Below are 15,010 nucleotides of genomic sequence, written 5' to 3' on the forward strand. Positions count from 1 at the left end.
AGTTGTGGCTGAAGCCTTCAAGTGCGTGCTGTAGTTGCTGATCGTGCCTGCATGGCATGTTAGCATTATAGCAGTTAGCATAATGATTTATGGTACCAGTGACATGGATTCAATTCACGCCACTGTCTGTAAAGAGTTTTTACGTTCTCCCCATGATCATCTGGGTTTCCTACATTCCAAAGGTGTATTGGTTAGTAAGTTGTGGGCATGCTGTGTCGGTGCCAGAAGCATAGTGACACTTGAGAGTTGTCTCCATCACATCCTCAGACTGTGTTGGTCGTTGACACAACATATTTATACTGCACATATGACAAATAAAGCTAATCTATCTCTTTTCTGTGATAATAGCAATTTTCAAAATCAATTGAAAGAAAACGCAAATATAATTAATGAATGCTGACAAATTTTAATATGAACATGACCTCTTCACTGGAGTCAAGTTTTTTTGGCATAAATTGAGTAGAGTTAATTCAAAGCAGCCAGTCATTTGGGAAGTAGTAACACCTGCTCCATTATTGCCTTGAAACGATGACATATTCTGTACATTCATTCAGTGTTATTCATGTTTGATGCTGGAATTGTAAAATCATCAGCTGCTTGGACAGGGACAAGAAATTAATGCAAAAGGCTGATGAGTTCTGGTTAAATCCCATTTGGAGCACAGTATTTGACTCTGGCCAATTAATTCCAGAAAGTTTATATTGTATAGGATGCAACGAAGATTTGCCAGAATGATACTGGACTAAAGTATTGGAGATACTCGGTTTAGGCTGCCTCTGGAAAGAGAAATGCATTTAATGTTTTAGTTCAAAGACTCTTTGTCAGGACTGGGAATGGGAGAAAAAAAATTGGTTTTAAGTTGCAGTCATGGTAGGTGGAAACTGAATTGGGCAAAGAATATCCCTGAGATGGTGAAGCCAGAGTTGTGAGGTTAAGCTGCAAAACAAGTCACATAGTTGATGGGATAATGGGGGACAATTAGAACTACCATGAACAAAACAGCATAAAAGCTACGAAACAAAAGCAATACACAGAGGAACGTGAGTTTATCAGCTTGAAAGTCTCAGTTAAATTCAAGTTGTCCATCTGTCTAACTTTAGTTTAATTCTGTTTTTGAAGGGGCATTATTAGGGAAGAATTATCCTTTAGGTTAGACATGGAATGAATTATACAAATTATAATTTCTGAAAACCAATTTTCTTTATCAAGTTATTTCATGGGCTGGTGCCATAAAATATTTTCTATTTCAGGGTGGTTGTACTCTCTTAATTTTCTTACCTGTCACATTAAGAAAGACTTTATTTCATAACTTTCACAAGTCCATGGCATCCAAAGGTAGCCAATAAAATACTTATGAGGTATAGTTACTATTGTAATCTGAGAAATGCAACAACTAATTTCTGCCTTCAGAAATACACAAAGGGATGTAGAAATACTGTACATACTTGCACCACTGCTGAAAATCTTATCTGTATTACAACAGAACAGTGACAAGTGATTCTTTTGTCCAGCTGAGTGCTGAAGATCTTAACATTCTTCTGAAAAGATTAGCATTGTTATTTATCACCTAGACATCAGACATTGAAACATATAGTGAAGTGTATCATTTGCATCAATGACAACCACAGTCCGAATATACGCTGGGGGCAACCCGCAAGTGTCACCATGGAAATGTAGCATGCCCACAACTTACTAACCCTTACTAACCTTGTATTTCTTTGGAATGTGGGAGGAAACCAAAGAACCTGGAGGAAATCCACACAGTTATGCTAGAACATAGAAACTCCTTACAGACAGCATTAGAGATTGAACTCTAATTGCTAATGGCTGGTCCTATAATAGAGTAACACCGACCACTGCACTACCATGCTGCCCTTAAAAGACAAAGTGTGGCAAGTCTGAAAGTGGAGTTAGCCTTCGGGATTGCATCAGTGTCAGGCTGGATCATGTGTCTTTCATTTGCATTCAAATCCAATTCCACAATCTTCTAACATGGAGGAAGTTAGCTGCTATGGAGCATGGCAAACACTGGTACCACTGCACCTTGTCACTCACCTGAAAACGGTTACGTTTAGCAATTCAAGTGGAAGATACAGTCTCCAATGAATGGGAGACTGGGATAATGGGAATTTGGTGAGTGAGATAATTTATCGACAAGCTGAACAGATTTATTTTCAGTCTTCTGTTGAGAGTTAAAATTGGGATAAAATAGTATCCCATGTGATAAGGAAATGGAATAAAAACAATCACAAGTTATTCCTTCTTCTGTATGGATACTTGTTGCATATCAGGTACATTGCAGAAGAGGCCTGAAAATGTTTTAAAGAATATACAATCGTCTACTGCATACTGACATAAAACAAATGCATTAAGAACGTAATAGTATTTATAATTGATTCTATAAACCAAACCAAAGCAAATAAAATTAGACTAATCAATTAAGTACAAAGGCACCTCCTTCAGTATATCTGGCCAGTCACTTAATCAATGATTGGGATTTTTTAATAAAGCAATTGATTATTTGTCAACACTGCTCCACCCTTAAGAAAATAAAACTATTTTCAATGATTTGGTCATGCCACTTAATTTGCCCAGCAGTGAATCATTTTTGTATACCGAACTGTGAAGTGCTTTAATGGTTCTTTAATGTACCTTATGAATTGCCATCACATTAGTAACCATCTATAGTAGAATAGTCTACTTTTGGGAGGAAAAACTTACTTGAAGAAGGTGATAGCTAAAAGATGTTTTAAAATTGGAATTGCCTGACTCAGTAACAGTTGATACTGAGATAACAACCATATAGATAATTGTTCTTTAAGATGGAGACAATAAAATGTCTGACGAGTGCTGGTATTGGTATGTACAATTAATGATGCTTCTGGCAACAAGCTGAAATTAGTTCAGGTGACAGCAAAAGGCTAAAGTGGGATTAATAGAGTGGAGAGATAGATGTTATTATATCTCTCTGACCCACAAATCTATACACAATGAGATAGGAATGCTAATACTATTTTAAAAATACATAGTTGAAAAAAGTTGAAAGATCTGGTAAAAGACCAGAGTACATTATCGAGACCATGTAGTGCTGACAGAATGTTGAACTCCCAGATGAGATATTACAATGGTTTTCTCTGCCCTTCCATTGAAATATTTACATAGACTCTATGACCAGTATTATCCTTAAACCATAATCATAAAAATAGATAAGCAATCATTTACTCCAATCTTTAATTCTTCCAAAGCAAAACACCCCAGCTGGGGCATAGGCCACTGAAAGCAGCTCACCAAAGAACTCTGTCCAGGCCAAAGATTGACTGCTTTCACCACATGATTTCATATGTCTTCTAAACAAGTGTCCTTCCTCTCCCAGGGATGAAGTCGTTGGAGCATCTGTTAGTGTCTCTGTAACTCTGGGTTTATATGGGATGGGGTTGACAGCCCCATGCCCAACCTCCTCCCTTTCCACCCATGGCGGAGTTACAGTCTTTAATAATGAGTATGTAATTGGTGAATAATCTTCAACATAACTGTGTGAAGATGAACAAGGAGGCCACCTATGTTTTGGAGAATGTCGAGACAGATGAATAGACTGATTTGAGGTAGAGATCGTTGGAAGTAATGTGCAGATCAATAAGATCAGAATACAAAACCAAACCAAATGCCTGTTAACACACACAAAATGCTGGAGGAACTCAGCAGGCGAGGTAGTATCTATAGAAAAAAGTACTGTCACCATTTCAGGCCGAACCCCTTCGGCAGGATTCAGAAGTCCTACTGAGGGGTTTTGGCCTGAAATGTCAACTAATTTTTTCTACAGATGCTGCCTGGCCTGCTGAGTTCCTCCAGCATTCTGTGTGTGTTACTTGGATTTCCAACATCTGGAGATTTTCTCTTGTTTGTGCCAAACACCTGTTGATTCCTAAAGATAAGAAATAAAAATTAAGAGAGAAGTAATGCCAAACTTGTCTCAAATCTTTTTTGGAAAGCAATGGAGATGTCATAGGTAAGCTGAAATTGGAGAAGCTGCAAAAACAAATGATTAAAATAAGATATGTATCTGTAAAGTTATGAGAAATAACAAGTGGGGCAATAAGTATTTGATAGTCATTATCAAAGTCAGGAGATAGTGGTTAGAATATGAAACTTGCAACCACAGTGAACAATTGAAGCAAAACATTGTGTTCAAGAGGAAATTCATGAGAGCTAAAGGAGTAAAACAACATGTTGACAGAGTTGTGTGAAATGGAGTGAAAGGAAACTCCATATACACCAGTTGTGACCTATTGGGTCAAATAGGCTATTTCTGTGGCATAGACTGTCTGCCATATTAGCAAATTAGCTACCAGAGTTCAATCCATTACAACATCAGTGCATTGACTTTTGGGGTGTTCTGAGATAGTGATAGGTGTAAATGTACCAAAATGTATAGCCTGGAGCTGGGATGGCATACCCAAGATGACACACGCAAAATATTATGTTGGTGCGTGACATGCAATACCCCCCTCAATTCTTTAAACCCCATCTATAATGATTCTCTTTACTGCCAAATAAAACAACAAATGATTTTTTTTTTTAACCTGACAGCAGCGAGATGTTTTCACAGAAATGTCTCACACCAGCTTGGTGCCAGCTAGAGAGTTGCGAGAACAAATGACATTGGATGAAACATTTTGAAATAGTGTATATATCAGTATTTGGATAGTAAAAAGTTACAATAATGTTACTATTTAGAAATGATGTTCTTTTTCCAATTGTCTTTTTAAAAGATTAATATTAATCACTTTTGAACAGGTTTTGTAAAATGTTTCATGTACTTCAATGTCCCTTAGAATTTTATTAATAATAAAACAATGAACACATAAATAAACAACAGTACTCATCCTTTTTCCTTAAAAAAGTTCATAATTATTGCTACTAGTTTATGAATCAATGATAATCCCTGTTCAAAATTACCGTGGCACGTGTGATAGTTTTTTCAGAAGATTATTGCCAAAAAGATTTGCCAGCCCTGGCCTAGAAGAAATACCAAGGCTAGATCTTAAACACAAGAAATCCTGCAAATGCTGGAAATCCAAAGCAACAGACACAAAATGCTAGAGGAACTCAGCAGGTCAGGCAGCATCTATGGAAATGAACAGTTGATATTTTGGGCTGAAACCCTTCTCCAGGATTGGAAAGGAAGAGGGAAGATGCCAGAGTAAAAAAGTGGGGAAGGAGAAGGTTAGCCAGAAGGTGATAGGTGAAGCCAAGTGGTGGGAAAGGTAAAGGGCTGGAGACGAAGGAATCTGATAGGACAGGACAGTGGAACATATGAGAAACTAGGAGAGGCACCAGGGTGAGGTAATAGGCAGAGAAGAGACCAGAGAGGGAAATAGAAGAAGGGAGAGGGAGGGATTTTTTTTTACCAGAAGGAGAAATTGATATTCATGCCATCAAGTTGCAGGCTACCCAAACAGAATATAAGGTGTTACTCCTCTACCCTGAGGATGGCCTCATCATGGCACAAGAGGAGGCCATGGACTAAGATGTTGGAAAAGGAATGGGAATCAGAATCAAACTGTTCCGCTGTTGGTGGATGGAACAGTGGTGCTCAATGAAGTGGTCCCCTAATTGACAATGGGTTTCACCAGTGTAGAGGAGGCCGCATCAGGAGCACTGGATACAATAGACAACCCCAGCAGATTTGCAGATGACGTGTTGTCTCACCCGAAAGGGCTGTTTGGGGCCCTGAATGGAGGTGAGTAATGAGGTGACTGGACAGGTGTCACACTTTGGTTGCTTGTAGGCTTAACTGTCAGGAGGGAGATTGGGGGGGCAGGATGAATGGACAAGGGAATTACCAAAGGAATTCCCTGTGGAAAGCTGAAAGTGGGGGGAAGAGGTTAAGATGTGTTTACTAGTAGGATCCCTTTGGAGATGGTAGAAGTTGCAGAGAATGATAGGTTCATACAGAAGGTGTTGCATTGACCGAATGAAACAAACCCAAGTGCAGGACACAGGTACGGAGATTGAGTTAGGATGCTTACACGGATGCGAATGTCAAACAGCAAACAGGAGGGATCTTGACAGGGAGCCTCGACACAGAAAGACTGAGTTTCATAGGTAAACCTTGAAACTGGAGCAAAACTTAGAACACACGGTCCAAAGCAGCTGGGAAACATTAATTACCACACAGGCAAAACCAACAATCTGGTGACTAGTGGTTGTAACACCGGGCTTCTAATGCTGCAGGTCTTGATGGAAACCAGGTGTGCCATCATCAAAGAGAATTAGAAGCAATTGGGAAATTAATGGTCAGAACCATGGAACAATCAAAGGAAATTAGGAGAAAGATGGGGAATTAATGATCAGGAACTTGACAATACACCCCACCCCCCCAAAATGGGAGCCTCCAGGTGAACTACCAGGCTTGTCCGGATTGTCTCGATGGAAATCACGGATGAGGGAAGGGTCTAGGATGAAGGAGCGGGGAATCCAGGAGTGTTCCTCTGGGCCGTATCCTTCCCAATCGACCAGGTACTGGAGACCCCTGACTCGGCAGCACACATCCAGTATTTGCCGGACGGCGTACACTGGGTGATCATCAATGATCCTGGCGTATGGAGGGGGTTCAGCAGGAGGGCACAAAGGGCTGACAGATACAGGTTTCAATTGGGAGACGTAGAATGTGGGATGAATGTGCATGGATCTGGGCAGTTTGAGTCTGACCACCGAGGGGTTGAAGACACTCTCAATCTCGAATGGTCCCAGGTAGCAAGGGGCGAGTTTCTTGGGTTCATTCTTGAGGGGGATGTCTTTTGATGAGAGCCAAACTATCAACCTGATAGTTTGGTGCAGCAATTCAATGGCAATCGGCAATGCTCCAGTTGTGGTTGGCTGAGCGGAGCAGGGCCGCACGTGCATCCTTCCAGATCTTGCGGCACCGGCAGAGATGGGCCTGAACTGAAGGCACAGCAATGTCATCTTCATGTGCAGGAAACAGGGGAGCTGGTAACTGAGGGGGCATTCAAAGGGAGACATTCCGGTGGCAGTGCTGACCAGGGAGTTGTGGGCATACTCCACCCAAGTGAGATGGGTGCTCCAGGATGACAGGTTGTTGGCGGTTATGCAGCGCAGTGCTGCTTCCAAATTCTGGTTTGCTCAGGCTGTTTGACCATTAGTCTGTGGATGGAAGCCAGAAGGCAGGTTTACTGAGGCTCCAAGGGCTTGATCTCCACACCTGAGAGATGAATTGGGGACCCCGGTCAGAAATAATGTCAGAGGAAATTCCATGAAGGCGGAAGATGTGATGAACAAGGAGGTCGGCTGTCTCACGGCTGTAGGGAGTTGGGAAGGGTTACGAAATGCAGAGCTTTGGAGAAGCGGTCCACCACGGTGAGTACAGCAGTGTTCCCTTGTAAAGGGGGTAGTCCAGTAACAAAATCCAGCGCAATGTGAGGCCAAGGGCGGCCAGGGACAGGTAGGGGACGAAGCAACCCAGCAGGTGGTTGGTGGAAAGCTTTTCCACGAGCACAAACAGAACAGGCAGCGACGAAAGAACTGGTGTCAGTGTCCATGGAGGGCCACCAGAAATGTCTCTCCAGAAGGGACAGAGTCCGATCGATTCCAGGATGGCAGGCAAAACAGGAAGTGTGCCCCCACTGGAGAACCTGAGACCCAACTGAGTCAGGCACGAAGAGGCGAATTGGGGGGGGGGGGGTCCAGTGCCTAGGTCAGGTTGAGTCCATTGGGCCTCCTTGACTATGGATTCGATCTCCCAGGTGAGGGCAGCCGCTACACAGGATGATCTCGGGGTCAGAAGGGCCCTCCTCAGAGACGTATTGATGAGAGAGAGCATCGGGCTTCCCATTCTTGGACCCCCGCCGATAGGTGAGTGTGAATCCAAAACAGCCAAAAAATAATGCCCAACAGGCTTGGCGGGAATTCAGGCTTTTGGCGGTTTGGATGTATGCGAGATTCTTGTGATCAGTCCAGCGATGAATGGATGTTCCGCTCCCTCCACTCCTCCAAAGCAAATTTGACGGTCAGTAACTCCCGGTTCCCTACATCGTAGTTCCGTTTGGCAGGGCATAGCCGGCATGAAGAGGCGCAGGGATGGAGTTTTAGGTTGGGCCGGAGCGTTGGGAGAGGACCGCTCCCACGCTAGAGTCCGAGGCATCGACTTCCACAATGAGTTAGCGAGAGGGGTCTGGTTGGACCAGGATGGGAGTGAGGGTGAAACGCCTCTTCAGCTCCGAGAAGGCTAAGTCTGCTTCGGGATCCCAGTGAAAATTAGAGGTGAGTCGAGTAAGGGGCCCTACCACCCGGCTGTAATCCCTGATAAGCGACGATAAAAGTTTGCGAACCCCAGAAATCGCTGGAGTTGCTTGAGCGTCGTGAGTCTTGGTCACTCTACCACCGCCTGGATCTTTTTGGGATCTGCTCTCACTTGCCCGCTCTCAATGATGTACCCCAGGAAACTGATGGAAGGGACTTCTCAGCCTTCACGAATAGTTTGTTCTCCCAAAGCCTCTGCAGAACCTGATGGACATGGTGGATGTGTTCCTGAAGACTGCGGGAGAAGATTAAGATGTCGTCGAAATAAAGAAAAATCAAACGGTTAATAAAGTCCCTAAGGACATCGTTTATCAGAGCTTGGAAAACAGCGGGGGCATTGGTGAGACCGAATAGCATGATCAGGTATTCGAAGTGACCAAGAAGGGTGTTAAAAGCTGATTTCCACTTATCTCCCTCCCTTATCCTGACCAAGTGGTAGGCACTTCGTAGGTCCAACTTAGAGAAGATGGTGGCTCCATAAAGGGGTTCGAAAGCAGAGTTGATAAGGGGCAGTGGATACTTATTCTTTATGGTTATGCTACTCAGGCCACGGTAGTCAATGCAGGGGTGCAGTGAGCCGTCTTTCTTCCCCACAAATAAGAAATCTGTGCCTACAGGGGAAGATGAGGGTCGGATAATGCCTGCTGCAAGAGAGTCATCTAGGTATCCTCCATTGCTTCCCTTTCTGGCCAGGACAGGTTATACAGCCGACTGGTGGGTAGAGGGGCTCCGGGGAGGTGGTCAATTGCGCAATCGTAAGGGCGGTGTGGAGGCAGGGCAAGAGCCCATTCTTTGCAAAATACTTCTCCGAGATCATGATACTCTGCTGGAACCTTGGATAAGTTGGTTTCAGCGGCAGACAAGGTCGCGGTGACTTCCACAGGGGAAAGGGCCAATTGTAGACAAGTGGAGAGACAGAACAGACTCCAGCTTTCTATCTTCCCGGTGGACCAGTCAATGTGGGGATTATGGCAGTTTAACCAGGGGTACCCAAGAACTATAGGAGCTTGAGGAGAGGAAATTAGGTTAAATCGTACCTGTTCCCAATGGTTCCCAGAGAGAATAAGAGACACGGGTGGTGTGCAGTGTGTGACTCGGGCCAGAAGGCTTCCATCCAGTGCCCGGGCTTCCAGAGGGGTACTCACCAGCTCCCGAGGAATTCCAGCCTGGGAAGCTATGTTTTCATCCAAAAGGTTTCCCTCAGCGCCGGAGTCCACCAGAGCTGACAGAGGCAGGGACTGTGGGTTGTAACATAAAGTAACCAGGATCTGCATCTGGGTTCGGGGGACGAAAGGGAATGTTGTCTGGCTCACCAGGGTCCCCCTTTCTACTGGTGAGCCTTCCCTTTTGGCCAAAGGGGACAGGTAGCATGGAAGTGGCCGGACTGGCTGCAATAGAGACACTCCCCTGCTCTCAATCTCCGGAATTGCTCTGAGGGAGAAAGACAGTTCCCTCCCAACTGCACAGGTTCCTCTCTCAGGGCGGTGGAAACAGCCGGGTTGGGAGCTATTCCAGAAGCAGGAGGAGAAGAGAGGCTTGTGCTGGTGGGAGACGGTAATGAATCCCGTGGAGTGGCCAAACGTGGAGGACGACCTTGGGAAGGGGTGACAGCGATAGTTGGAGCGGGTGGGGGCATTAATATTACAACCTGGGCCAGTGCAAGGTTATACACGGTTACCACATCATTTCTGACTTCACGCAAACCCTGTTCTCACCGCTCCCTGTTGATCCTCCCAACCTGGAGGCGCCAGTCCGACGTTGAGCGAACGAGGATTGGTTGTGGCCGTCACTTCATTATAATTCACTTCATCTTTCAGGTCAAAAGTCGATCACGCGCCATCAAACGCGGAAGAGGTATTAAACACTGAGTAGAGCCTCAACGCTGAAACTTGACGGAAGGTAAATCTCTGCTTATACTCCAGCGGAACAGAGACAGTGCTCTGAAGTTCGCCTGACTTCTAGATGTAGGACTGGGGATGCGTGCGGGAGATTCACCGAGCGTCTCTACAGGAGGAGCAAAGTTACTGCTCTCGCAACTCCTGTCCCGTGCAGTTACCATATACTGACAGGAAATCCCGTCGTTCCGCTGTCACTGAATGCGACGTGCACATTTCCAACTAGGGCATCCGTTAAAGATAGTCAGGCAGATTGGTCCCTTTTAAGGCAGTTTGAAGTTCATCAGTTTTTTTTTCTAAAATATGTTTAACAAAAGTTCCTTGATGCGATGAAATGTCCTGCTGGTTTATAAAATGTTTGAACTCTTGTCAGAGGTTCATTAGGGAACATTAGGGAAAATTAAGAGACTCTTAGATAGGCACATGGCTGATAGAAAATGAGTGGGGGAGGGCTTATTGGGAGGGAAAGGTGGTGGGGTGGAGATACATTTCTACCAAAGGAGGAAGAAGGTGCTCCCTTCCATTAGCCTGCAGGCTACCCTTGGGCAAGGTGGAGCACCTGCTTAGCCCCCTGGCCCCACACGAGGGTCATGTGAAGCTGTGTGAGCAGGCGGTGGATGGTCTATGAGCAGCCGGTGCACGTCACAAGTCCTGGCTATGTGGCCACTAATGCTAGGTGCTCAATCTGTGAAGACTGTTGATAATGGGTGGGATCACCTGTCTTGTAAAGACACTCCCCAGAAGAAGACAATGGCAAACCACTTCTGCAGGGAAAAAAATGCCGGGGGGGGCAGTAGGTACATTTACAACATTTAAGAGACATTTCAATAGAAACATAGTTTGGGAAATTTAGGAGAATGTGGGGCAAATGGGTTAGGGTTAGGTTGGTTGGCTTGAACATGTTGAGCCTTCTGTACTGTATCACTATGTATGACTATAGGCGTTGCCTTGTATGGATTTTCCACTCAGACTGTGAACGTGAGAAGGTAAGACAACAGGCTATTAGCCTGGACTTAAGATTGAAAATTTACTTGGAAATATTTTTTCTCCTACGGAAATCTAGGCGATAGAAAAGTAGTTAGGTAGTTAAACTAATTTAAGCAAACTAACCTTCTGATATAAAAGACGTTCAAATGGAACATACACATGGACATGGACCAAATTACAATATCTATGTCTATGCCATGCATCCTTTGTAAATTAGGGAGATCTGTCTTGTTTATTATTTGGTATGCTTACACACTGATGAGTTGTACTGTCCAGAGAGTCATACAGCATAGAAAAAGGCCCATCAGCCCAACTCATCCATACCCGGAAAGATGTCCATCTAAGCTAGTCTCATTTGCCTGCATTTTACCCTTATCCCTCTAAACCTTTCCTGTGGTGCCACGGTGGCATAGCGGTTAACGAGACTTCATTGCAGTTTGGGGCATTGAATTTTGGAGTTCAGTTCCGGCATCCTCGGTAAGGAATTTCTACGTACTCGTTGTAAGTGTGTGGGTTTTCTCGGGATGCTCCAGTTTCCTTCCACAGTCCACCAAAGACGTGCCCCTAGCATGTTAATTGGTCGGTGTAAATTGTCCTGTGATCAGGCAAGGGTTAAATAGGTGGGCTGCTGGGCAGTGTGGTTTACTGGGCCGAAAAGGCCTGTTTTGCGCTGTATCCCTAAATAATAAATAATGAAATCCCTATCTAAACATCCTTTAACCATTGTTATTGTAGCTGCCTCAACCACCTCCTTTCACAGCTCAATCGATATACACACCACCCTCTGTATGAAAAAATGCCTTTCAGGCTTCTATTAAATCTGTACCTGTCATCTTTTCAGCATAATTGTAAAAGGACTAAGAGAGTTGTAAATGAGCGCCTGAAGGCTTTGTGTGTCAATGCAAGGAGCATTCGTAATAAGGTGGATGAATTGAAAGTGCAGATTGTTATTAATGATTATGATATAGTTGGGATCACAGAGACATGGCTCCAGGGTGACCAGGGATGGGAGCTCAACGTTCAGGGATATTCAATATTCAGGAGGGATAGACATGAAGGGAGGGGAGGTGGGGTGGCGTTGCTGTTTAAAGAAGAGATTAACGCAATAGAAAGGAAGGACATAAGCCGGGAAGATGTGGAATCGATATGGGTAGAGCTGCGTAACACTAAGGGGCAGAAGACGCTGGTGGGAGTTGTGTACAGGCCACCTAACAGTAGTAGTGAGGTCGGAGATGGTATTAAACAGGAAATTAGAAATGTGTGCAATAAAGGAACAGCAGTTATAATGGGTGACTTCAATCTACATGTAGATTGGGTGAACCAAATTGGTAAAGGTGCTGAGGAAGAGGATTTCTTGGAATGTATGCGGGATGGTTTTTTGAACCAACATGTCGAGGAACTAACTAGAGAGCAGGCTATTCTGGACTGGGTTTTGAGCAATGAGGAAGGGTTAATTAGCGATCTTGTCGTGAGAGGCCCCTTGGGTAAGAGTGACCATAATATGGTGGAATTCTTCATTAAGATGGAGAGTGACATAGTTAATTCAGAAACAAAGGTTCTAAACTTAAAGAGGGGTAACTTTGAAGGTATGAGACGTGAATTAGCTAAGATAGACTGGCAAATGACACTTAAAGGATTGACGGTGGATAGGCAATGGCAAGCATTTAAAGGTTGCATGGATGAACTACAACAATTGTTCATCCCAGTTTGGCAAAAGAATAAATCAAGGAAGGTAGTGCACCCGTGGCTGACAAGAGAAATTAGGGATAGTATCAATTCCAAAGAAGAAGCATACAAATTAGCCAGAGAAAGTGGATCACCTGAGGACTGGGAGAAATTCAGAGTTCAGCAGAGGAGGACAAAGGGCTTAATTAGGAAGGGGAAAAAAGATTATGAGAGAAAACTGGCAGGAAACATAAAAACGGACTGTAAAAGCTTTTATAGATATGTGAAAAGGAAAAGACTGGTAAAGACAAATGTAGGTCCCCTGCAGACAGAAACAGGTGAATTGATTATGGGGAGCAAGGACATGGCAGACCAATTGAATAATTACTTTGGTTCTCTCTTCACTAAGGAGGACATAAATAATCTTCCAGAAATAGTAGGGGACAGAGGGTCCAGTGAGATGGAGGAACTGAGCGAAATACATGTTAGTAGGGAAGTGGTGTTAGGTAAATTGAAGGGATTGAAGGCAGGTAAATCCCCAGGGCCAGATGGTCTGCATCCCAGGGTGCTTAAGGAAGTAGCCCAAGAAATAGTGGATGCATTAGTGATAATTTTTCAAAACTCGTTAGATTCTGGACTAGTTCCTGAGGATTGGAGGGTGGCTAATGTAACTCCACTTTTTAAAAAAGGAGGGAGAGAGAAACCGGGAAATTATAGACCGGTTAGCCTAACGTCGGTGGTGGGGAAACTGCTGGAGTCAGTTATCAAGGATGTAATAACAGCACATTTGGAAAGCGGTGAAATGATCGGACAAAGTCAGCATGGATTTGTGAAAGGAAAATCATGTCTGACGAATCTCATAGAATTTTTTGAGGATGTAACTAGTAGAGTGGATAGGGGAGAACCAGTGGACGTGGTATATTTGGATTTTCAGAAGGCTTTTGACAAGGTCCCACACAGGAGATTAGTGTGCAAACTTAAAGCACACGGTATTGCGGGTAAGCTATTGGTGTGGGTGGGGAGTTGGTTAGCAGACAGGAAGCAAAGAGTGGGAATAAACGGGACCTTTTCAGAATGGCAGGCAGTGACTAGTGGGGTACCGCAATGCTCAGTGCTGGGACCTCAGTTGTTTACAATATATATTAATGACTTGGATGAGGGAATTAAATGCAGCATCTCCAAGTTTGCGGATGACACGAAGCTGGGTGGCAGTGTTAGCTGTGAGGAGGATGCTAAGAGGATGCAGGGTGACTTGGATAGGTTGGGTGAGTGGGCAAATTCATGGCAGATGCAATTTAATGTGGATAAATGTGAAGTTGTCCACTTTGGTGGCAAAAATAGGAAAACAGATTATTATCTGAATGGTGGCCGATTAGGAAAAGGGGAGGTGCAACGAGACCTGGGTGTCATTATACACCAGTCATTGAAAGTGGGCATGCAGGTACAGCAGGTGGTGAAAGAGGCGAATGGTATGCTGGCATTTATAGCGAGAGGATTCGAGTACAGGAGCAGGGAGGTACTACTGCAGTTGTACAAGGCCTTGGTGAGACCACACCTGGAGTATTATGTGCAGTTTTGGTCCCCTAATCTGAGGAAAGACATCCTTGCCATAGAGGGAGTACAAAGAAGGTTCACCAGATTGATTCCTGGGATGGCAGGACTTTCATATGAAGAAAGACTGGATGAACTGGGCTTGTACTCGTTGGAATTTAGAAGATTGAGGGGGGATCTGATTGAAACGTATAAGATCCTAAAGGGATTGGACAGGCTAGATGCAGGAAGATTGTTCCCGATGTTGGAGAAGTCCAGAACGAGGGGCCACAGTTTGAGGATAGAGGGGAAGCCTTTTAGGACCGAGATTAGGAAAAACTTCTTCACACAGAGTGGTGAATCTGTGGAATTCTCTGCCACAGGAAACAGTTGAGGCCAGTTCATTGGCTATATTTAAGAGGGAGTTAGATATGGCCCTTGTGGCTACGGGGGTCAGGGGGTATGGAGGGAAGGTTGGGGCGGGGTTCTGAGTTGGATGATCAGCCATGATCATAATAAATGGCGGTGCAGGCTCGAAGGTCCGAATGGCCTACTCCTGCACCTATTTTCTATGTATGTTTCTATGTATGTTTCTATCTTAAACCTATTCCTCT

General features: G+C 44.3%; 1 protein-coding gene across 3 annotated transcripts in view; it reads left to right on the plus strand.

Annotated features, from left to right (window-relative positions):
• Nucleotides 1-15,010, plus strand: part of ugdh (UDP-glucose 6-dehydrogenase) — a 38,366-nt gene that overhangs the window by 234 nt on the left and 23,122 nt on the right. For 2 of the 3 annotated variants that reach the window (XM_072252843.1, XM_072252845.1), the window contains exon 2: nt 10,137-10,218. The gene's annotated coding sequence lies outside the window, so the exon portion shown is untranslated. Of the gene's footprint in view, nt 1-9,814; nt 9,874-10,136; nt 10,219-15,010 lie in introns of those variants that run through there. The other variant, XM_072252844.1, reaches the window with a different exon arrangement.

Source organism: Mobula birostris, chromosome 3, assembly GCF_030028105.1.
Source record: "Mobula birostris isolate sMobBir1 chromosome 3, sMobBir1.hap1, whole genome shotgun sequence".
Classification (NCBI taxonomy): Eukaryota; Metazoa; Chordata; class Chondrichthyes; order Myliobatiformes; family Myliobatidae; genus Mobula; species Mobula birostris.